This window comes from Bos taurus, chromosome 16 (genome assembly GCF_002263795.3).
Source record: "Bos taurus isolate L1 Dominette 01449 registration number 42190680 breed Hereford chromosome 16, ARS-UCD2.0, whole genome shotgun sequence".
Taxonomy (NCBI): Eukaryota; Metazoa; Chordata; class Mammalia; order Artiodactyla; family Bovidae; genus Bos; species Bos taurus.
Genome location: NC_037343.1, coordinates 38,277,624 through 38,287,455, shown reverse-complemented (window position 1 = coordinate 38,287,455; position 9,832 = coordinate 38,277,624). Strand labels below are relative to the sequence as shown.

The 9,832-nt window shown below is 41.6% G+C and overlaps 1 protein-coding gene across 1 annotated transcript in view; it reads right to left on the bottom strand.

Annotated features, from left to right (window-relative positions):
- Positions 1-1,216: 1,216 nt before the first annotated feature.
- The window catches only part of PRRX1 (paired related homeobox 1), an 86,035-nt gene continuing 77,419 nt past the window's right edge, over positions 1,217-9,832 (bottom strand). Inside the window, exon 5 of the mRNA XM_059875483.1 lies at positions 1,217-1,846. The gene's annotated coding sequence lies outside the window, so the exon portion shown is untranslated. The remainder of the gene's footprint in view (positions 1,847-9,832) is intronic.

The following is a 9,832-nucleotide window of genomic DNA, read 5'->3' as shown; positions in this document are numbered from 1 at the left end:
GCCTGGTGGGCTGCAGTCCATGGGATCACTAAGAGTTGGACACGACTGAGCGACTTCACTTTCACTTTTCACTTTCATGCATTGGAGAAGGAAATGGCAACCCACTCCAGTGTTCTTGCCTGGAGAATCCCAGGGACGGGGGAGCCTGGTGGGCTGCCGTCTATGGGATCGCACAGAGTCAGACACGACTGAAGCGACTTAGCAGCAGCAGCAGCAGTGCTTGCTACCCAGCTTTTGTCAAACTTTAGTATTTGTCTTATTTTCATCTCATATTTTTTAAGGAAATGAAATAGTTCAGATTTATTTGAAGCACCTAGTGTGCTTCTTCAGATTCTGTCCCCTACCTCCTTACTCAGAAATTGCTTTTTTCAGAATTAGTATTTTGAAGTTATTTTTCATTTTTTATTTATATGTATGCGTGTTTTACCACATACACATGTGTTTATAAATAATATATAATGTTATTATCTATTTTTAAACTTTATATAAATAGTGTCATATATCCCTACAATTTATTTTTTTCTTCTCAAAGTGATGTTTCTGAGAGGTCTCCAACTAGAGGTATGTAGCCATTTCTCATTTATTCATTTTTTATTTCTGAATAGTATACCATTGTATGAATATATCACAGTTTGTTTATTCTGTCTTTGACAGACATCTTGTTTGTTTCCAATATTTTATTATTGCAAGCTGTGCTATGATGAACATTTCTATTCATGCCTTCCTGTGCACATATGTGAGTTTCTCTAGCTGTCCAGGATTTCTAGCCTTATTTTACCTCTGAGTAACTGAGTGTCACTAAGCAGATAAATATGTGACTTTAATAAATAGTTTTCAGATGTCTTCAGTTTGTAGATGACCTGGCATTCTTACTTTCAGGAATGCTGCCTTTTAAAAAAGTAGAATAACATGTTGACATATTTTCCAGGAACTCTACAGTGTCAGGCACTAATTTATTGAAAGTGTTATTTAGTGTACTTATTTACTACAACATTCAGTTAATTATGTATTATACAAAGGGCACAAGATGCTACAAAACCATATACTATAATATTCAAACACATTCTTCCATATGCTTATGTGTAACTCATATGTCTGTGAGTTACAAGGATCTTGAAATGCACATGATAGTGAAGGAAGAAGGGAAAAGAAAGGAAAAGGAGGTTTTAGGTTGGGCTGAGTTGCAGTTAACAAATAGACTTTGTCATGACATGGATTGACAGAATAGAACTTTATTTTCTCCACCATATAATACTCCAGACTGTTCCCAGGGTGCAAGAGTTGCAACTTTTCTTCCTGAAGTCACATTTCCAGTCCCAGGTTGACTGTTGCTTTACCATCCTTAAAATGTGGCTCCCAAAGTTGATTGGATGCTGTCTTAGCACTCAGCCACAGGGAAGAAAGAGCAAGGGAAAACGCAGTTCGGAATTATGAGCCAGGATCAAAACTGTCAAATACCACTGCTGCTCACATTCCATTGTCTGGGAGGTGTCACAAGACCACACCTACCTGCAAAGTTTGCTAGGGAATGAAACCTATCCGTGTGCCCAGAAAGAAGAGTAAACGGACTTGGTTGAAATGCTAGTTGTCTCTTCAACAAGAATGAAGAAAGGAATTGGTACAGTTTTAATTGACGTATTTGCAGCAAGCATTTGTCAACGTCAGCAAGAAGCAAGTCAATATCAATTGAGATGGAAAACAATTGACAGTCAAAAGTGTTCTTTTCTCCTTCCTCGATCTGGAGAACCTATGTTATTTTTATCTGCCTACATTTCATTTCATTCTCTCTTTCTTCTGGTAACAACAGGTTCCCAGTACTCAATCCAAGTTTTGGAGAGGATGCCCCCTGGCAAAAGAGATAAAGTTCCATGTTACTCAGAGACCTTCTCCCACCCTCTCCCCAGAAAAGCACAGATGGAGGTAATGGCTGACATGCAGATGGTTTATTTGGAAAATGGTCACAGGGAGCAGGATTGAGGAGCTGAGGGAATAAAAGGATGAAAATGGAAAACCAATGCAAGGGTTCATTATCAAGGTAGCCACCATCACTCGGGACTGATGTCCAAAGTTGGTATGTCTGAAAATGAAAGTGGGGAGCATTTATACATTGGTTTAGTTGATGTGCTATCTACAAGACTCTGGAAATATACTGAGGATTGAGTGTTTCAGTACTGACTAGATGTAGAAGTGAGGACAAGAGGCATTGCACTGGTGCTCAAGTGGTGCCTGAAAAAGGCACACACCACTGGTCTAGACACTTAGTACATCTCCACCCCTAGGGTTCAGTGATTGGATCATGAGTGTGCATAAACCAAACCAGGACATTAAAGTTATCTCCCAGGATATTTATAACAGGAGATGGTTTCTCAGATCTTTCTTCTAAGCTGAAAGGATGCAAGTCTCCTCTGCCAGCAGCCACTTTCCTTACTCCATGGAGAAAACCTGCCTGCAGAGATGAGACACAGACAGAGGGTTCTGGTGATGTCAAGTCTCAGTTCTAGTGACTGAGCTTCTCAGAGCTACCTTGATTCCCTTGACTCCTTCTTTCTTCCTCTGATCTACCTCCAAATCCAGCTAATAAACACCCTATTTAAACCACCTCAACCTAATTTCACTTGGGTTTCTGCCACTTGCAACTAAAGTGCACCTGACAATATAGAAATGAGTATTACAGGCCTTCAAGTCTAAAACTAAATGACCTGAGGTATTCTGTGCAACAGGGAGGATTTCAACCCATTGCCAGGTCTGCAAGACTCCAAGGGTCAGACCATAGAAAACTCTGAATTGCAACAGAAATCCCCCCTTGTCAAGTAAAGAAGTTTGAAACACAAGGAGACACAATGGAAAGTACTGGGGCTTAAGAGGAACTAAAGCAATAACTGAAATCTTCCTTCTCGGCCCCTTCTCAAACCTTTCTGCTGTTCTGTCTCCCCACAAGCATAATGTAAACCACAACCCAGGTAAACCACAATAAATTGGTATGCTGACTGATAGGGGACAGATAAAGTGAAAATGAAATTGCTCAGTTGTGTCCGACTCTTTGAGACCCTATGGGCTGTAGCCTGCCAGGCTCCTCCGTCCATGGTATTTTCCTGGCAAATTTACTGGAGTGGATTGCCATTTCCTTCTCCAGGAGATCTTCCCACCCCAGAGACTGAACTCGGGTCTTCCACATTGCAGGCAGACTCTTTACCATCTGAGCCACCACAGGACAGATAAACTCTGTTCAAAACTCTCCTGTTACCCTGTTCCAAAGAAGATTTGAAAGAAGCCTTCAAGCTGAGGTCCTACAGATGCACAGAGGTCTGAGTCCAATTTCTAAGAGAGAAAAAAAATGTGGGGCCAGAATGGGTTCATATTGAAGGTTTATGACTCAGAAAGCTTTCTGGCACTGATTTCTAGTTAATGTAATCTCCAGAAATTAAATCAAAAGGCAGCCAAGCCTGGTGGCTCATCCATGGGGATGCTAGAGCCATACTCAGGCTAGAGAACAAATAAAGGCCTGCATATTCACATCCAGACACTAACATTATAAATTAAGCTAACAAACTGTTAAACAAATTACATTCCACCCTCCTCCATTAATGAACCCATTAATAGTGACAGGAAAAGCCAGGTTCTCATTCTGAATTCTCAGGCTGTTTGCTTTGTAGTTCCTTTCCAGAACATGGGAGTGTAGAGAGCCTCTGGCCAGGCCTTAGACTGCAGCCTGTAGCCTACCCACTTCTCTTCTCACCCAGCCCCATCCTGCACCAAAAGTAGACATGCATTGTTGTTCTTTAGTCGCTAAGTTGTGTCCAACTCTTTTGTGACCCCATGGACTGTAACCTGCCAGGCTCTTCTGTCCAAGAAATTTTCCAGGCAAGAATACTGGAGCAGCTTGTCATTTCCTACTCCAGGGAATCTTCCCAAACCAGGGATCGAACCTGCGTCTCTTGCATCTCCTGCATTGGCAGGTGGATTCTTCACCACTGAGTCACCTGGGAATAACTGCAGCATGCATATCCGAGGACCACCTATCTACCCCAACCCCCACAAATAGTCATCCCAGGAAAAGAGGCTAATGGAAACCTTGAAAGTGGATTCCAGATCATTTGGAAAGGGACTTCTAAACCCCAAGTGCATGAAGGATGGTCTCCAATGAGAGATACAGAATCCAGGTGGGCACATTCATCTGGCCCCATAGATTCTTTGCGCAGTCAGAGGAGTGCTGCTGAGACCCAGAGCAAGGTGTATGGATCTTGCTAGGCCTAAGGGTATGGGCCTCATTCCAGTGTTTGGGATCTCAAGAGCTACTCTGGCTCCAGCAGTATTTCTCTGGGTTCAGTAGGCAACCCTAGTGTCCTTTAAGTAAAGCTCTGAGTAATTTGAACTAGTTCGATAGGCTTCTGCCACCTGCCACTGAAAGGATTCTTATTAATACACTTTCAGTACCAAAAATCTCAAGCAAGTGATCTATAGCAGTGGTCCCCAAACTTTTTGGCATCAGGGACCAGTTTTGTGGAAGACAATTTTTTTCACAGACCAGGGCAGGGTGGGGATGGTTCAAGTGCATTATATTCATTGTGTACTTTATTATTATTACATGAAATACTTATACAGCTCACCACAGTGCGGAATCAGATTATCAGGCATTAGATTCTCATAAGGAGCATGCAACCTAGATCCCTCACGTACACAGTTCACAGTAGAGTTCCGCTCCCATGAGAATCTAATGCCATCACTGATCTGACAGGAGACAGAGCTCAGGCAGTAATGCAAGCAATGGGGAGCAGCTGTAAATACAGATGAAGCTTCACTTGCTCGCCTGCCGCTCACCTCCTGCCGTGACATCTTGTTCCTAACAGGTCATGGACCTATACCAGTCCAAGGCCTGGGGCTTGGGGGCCTCTGGTATACAACCACTGCTTCCATTTTTATCAAGCACTTATTCTTACCATAACTTGCCACAATGTACCTTCTTCCAGCACTCAAGTACTCTGTACTCCAGAAAATCACTAATCCAAGGGGCTTTTCTCTATCTCCAATTAGCTGGTCTGCTCTACAGCATTTGAGTATATTGAGAATTCCCTTCTTTTTATTTATTTTTTAAAACTTTTTATTTTGTGTTGGGATATAGCCAATTAATAATGTTGTAATAGTTTCAGGTGAACAGTGAAGGGACTCAGCCATACATATGCATGTATCCATTCTCCCCCAAACTCCCCTCCCATCCAGGCTGCTACATAGTATTGAGCAGAGTTTCATATGCTGTATAGTAGGTCCTTGCTGGTTATCCATTTTAAATACAGCAATGTGTACACATCCATCCCAAACTCTCTAACTATTCCTTCCCGCTATTTTCCCCCGTGGTGACCATAAATTTGTTCTCTAAGTCTGAGTTTCTTTCTGCTTTGTAAGTAAGTTCATTTGTATCATTTCTTTTTAGGTTCCACATACAAGGGATGTCATACAATATTTCTCCTTCTCTCTCTGACTTAACTTCACTTAGTATGACAATCTCTAGGTCCATCCATGTTGCTGCAAATGGCATTATTTCATTCTTTTTAATGGCTAGTATTAGATGTATGTACCACATCTTCTTTATCCATTCCTCTGTCAATGGACACATAGCTTGCTTCCATGTCTTAGCCATTGTGATCAGTGCTGCAATTTGGGTGCATGTGAACATTTGGGTGCATGTATCCCTTCAGATTATGTTTGTCTCTGGATATATGCCCAGGTGTGGGATTACAGAGTTATGGCAGAAAGTGAAGAGGAACTAAAAAGCCTCTTGATGAAAGTGAAAGTGGAGAGTGAAAAAGTTGGCTTAAAACTCAACATTCAGAAAACAAAGATCATGGCATCCAGTCCCATCACTTCATGGGAAATAGATGGGGAAACAGTGTCAGACTTTATTTTTTGGGGCTCCAAAATCACTGCAGACGGTGACTGCAGCCATGAAATTAAAAGACGCTTACTCCTTGGAAGGAAAGTTATGACCAACTTAGATAGCATATTCAAAAGCAGAGACATTACTTTGCCAACAAAGGTTCGTCTAGTCAAGGCTATGGTGTTTCCTGTGGTCATGTATGGGTGTGAGAGTTGGACTGTGAAGAAGGCTGAGCGCCGAAGAATTGATGCTTTTGAACTGTGGTGTTGGAGAAGACTCTTGAGAGTCCCTTGGACTGCAAGGAGATCCAACCACTCCATTCTGAAGGAGATCAGCCCTGGGATTTCTTTGGAAGGAATGATGCTGAAGCTGAAACTCCAGTACTTTGGCCACCTCATGCGAAGAGTTGACTCATTGGAAAAGACTCTGATGCTGGGAGGGATTGGGGGCAGGAGGAGAAGGGGACAACAGAGGATGAGATGGCTGGATGGCATCACTGACTCGATGGACATGAGTCTGAGTGAACTCCGGGAGTTGGTGATGGATAGGGAGGCCTGGCATGCTGCGATTCATGGGGTCGCAAAGAGTCGGACACGACTGAGCGACTGAACTGAACTGAAGGTAGCTCTATTTTTAATTTTTTAAGGAACCTCAATCCTGTTCTCCAATTTACATTCCCACCAACAGTGTAGGAGAGTTCCCTTCTCTCTACACTTTCTCCAGCATTTATTGTTTGTGGATTTTTTTTTTTTTTTTTATGATGATAGCTGTTTTGACTGGTGTGAGGTGATATCTTCAAAATTTATAAACAGCTCATGGTGCTTAACAGCACCAAAACAAACAACCCAGTCAAAAAATAGGCAGAAGGCATTTCTCCAAAGAAGACATATGGATGGCCAAGAGGCACATGAAAAGATGTTCAACATTGTTAATTATTAGAGAAATGTGATTCCCTTCTTTTTAAAAACTTCTCTTTTCTTAAATCTGAGATAACAAAGAAGCTGAGCTCTCCCCTATTTCTTGAAAAGCTCCTTGTAAATTGCTTTCAGTAGCTCTTTTCCTAATTGAAAGTGTTTTTCAAAGTCCTGTCTTTCTCCCTGGGCTAATTACTTCCAAAAGGCACTTACTGAAATAATTATTTGAGTCACAATGATACTCTTTATTCTCAAAGAATTATTCATACTTATACCTCAAGGTGTCACTTCCTTAAAGATGAATCCCAAATTTCTGTCTCCACCCTTGACCTCAGTTCTAAGCCCTACTCCTTCACTTACTGAACACTTACATTTCAGGTTTTTCTTTTTTTGGCCATGCTATGCCGCATGTGGCATCTTAGATCCCTGACTAGGGACCAAACTCATGCCCCCCACAGTGAAAGCATCGAGCCTTAACCACTGGACTAGCAGGGAAGTCCTTAGAGTGCAATATATCTTTCTCCTGTTATTGGCCCTCTCCTGTTTTTGTTGACTTTTGTCAGTGATTCATCTGCCCTGCCGTGCCCAGGTTTCAAATCAGGGTTACTTTGACTCCAGTCTCTTTCTCCCATCATAAAGTTCTGCTGATTTTTTCCTTGCAAGATGTTTCTTATGCATCCTTTGTTTTCTGTTCCTCTTCTATCTGTTCTGCTTCCAGTTTCTGTTCTGCTCTAGTTCATCTCCATCCTTTTACCACAACAATCCTGCTAACTTTCAATCAATCTCGATGGCCTGAGGAACAATCCATACTCCTTTGACACATAATACATTGCAAGATGAAGAATCAACTTCAATCTTCAGTGTTTTCTTCTACTCTGCTTCAAAATAAGCTCTCCATCCCTTCTAGGCCCATCTTGCCATGGTCCTGGAATACAAATTCCTCATTCTTGTATCCCTCCCTTCACCCTTTCTTCTGTACCACTCCTCCCACCTGAAATCCATTGCCTCCCCTTCTCCTGCCCAGATCCCTGCTGAGGAAACTCAAGTCCCAGTTCCTCAGTGAAACTCTCTCCCATTTCAGCTCAGTGTTTTCTTGCTTCCTTTTCTGAACTCCCATCTGTTTTATTTCTTGGACACATTTACTGTCTTGAACTATAGGCTTCCCTGATGGCTCAGAGGGTAAAGCGTCTGCCTGCAATGCTGGAGACCTGGGTTCGATCTCTGGGTTGGGAAGATCCCCTAGAGAAGGAAATGGCAACCTACTCTGGCACTTTTGCCTGGAAAATCCTATGGACAGAGAAGCCTGGTAGGCTACAGTCAACGGGGTCACAAAGAGTCGGATGCGACTTCACTTTCTATTGCATAAATTTGTTCATGCTATAGTTGCCATTTAAATCAGATTTACTTTAATTTGTATGAAAAAGAACTATTTTCCTATTTCACTTTTCTACCACCTCCTCCCCTACTTACTACACAATACTGTAACAGTAGGTGCTTAAGAAATTTTACTTTGTTACTTCTTTTTTCTAAAAGAAAAGGCTGTCATTAGTCTGGGTGAACTCCGGGAGTTGGTGATGGACAGGGAGGCCTGACGTGCTGCGATTCCTGGGGTTGCAAAGAGTCGGACACGACTGAGCGACTGAGCTGACTGAACTGAATCTGTTTTGTCTAATGATGTACATTATTGTGGATACTAAAGGGGTGGGTGAGAAATAGCAAAACTCTCCTTAAAGGTTCACTCTACACTTACCCATTCTACTAAAAAATGCCCCCACCTTATCTCACTGTTGTCTTTGTCTGTGGGAAACAAACAAAATATGTAGAAAATATTATTATACTCTAAGAAGTTCTCTTGTTCAGAAATTCCTCTTACCTTCACTTTTTTTCTGAATGCAGTCTTAGATCTTAGCAGATCTGTTTTTAAATTTCAAAGGGAAAAGAACCATCAGACTCAGCAGACATAGTCGTATCCTTCTTTCTTTTTATTGAAAAGGAATCACTTCTATTCTAGCGCAAACAATGTATATTTTACATCATAAAGCAAGATATAATTTACATATTACATTTCTTATGAGATCTTTATACCCTAAATGTCATTCCCTTTTTTATCCAGTCACCTCTTCCAGCTTGATTTAACCTGCCGAGTACTCTACAAATCAGTGTCTTGTTTGGGGAGGGACTGGGAACACAGACGGTTGGCATGTATTCATCTGTTATCTGGGTATAGATGATGAAGAACAGGGATATGCCTTTGAACTTCATGGACCTGAGGCCCTCTCACACCTGGTTTAGGAGCCAGCATGCTGTTCTTTCAAATCACATATGAAACTTCTATTTTTTTTTTTTTTTTTTTTTTGTGGTTTCTTTTTTTTTTTTTTTTTTTAATTTTATTTTATTTTTAAACTTTACATAATTGTATTAGTTTTGCCAAACCTCAAAATGAATCCACCACAGGTATACATGTGTTCCCCATCCTGAACCCTCCTCCCTCCTCCCTCCCCATACCATCCCTCTGGGTCGTCCCAGTGCACTAGCCCCAAGCATCCAGTATCGTGCATCGAACCTGGACTGGCAACTCGTTTCTTACATGATATTTTACATGTTACAATGTCATTGAAACTTCTATTTTTTTTAAATCAATAATGAATGAACAAAATTGAGTGCTGGTACCCTGTGTACATTTCTCCATCAGATCCTTATATAGTCGATGTTTGTGGTATTGATTGACTAGCAATAAAAGCTCCTATGGCTGACAGCATTGATTATTCTATGATATTCCTGGACAGCAAGCACTTGCCCAGGCACTGCCTAATTTCATCCAGCACTGGGGTTATGGGGGTTCAGGCTTTTCTCTTCACCACTCAAAATGAATGTCAGGACAAAAGTTTCAAATGACCTTGTTTTACATGATCCTCTACCTCTTTACTCCCTCTTCTAAGACTCCCCCCATTTTTAGCAAAGTCTTTTCACCTGTGATGTCTCTTCCCTGCACTATGCACCCCAAACCTTCTCTTAGTTGTTCTCCCCAAACTCCAAAGGTTCACTG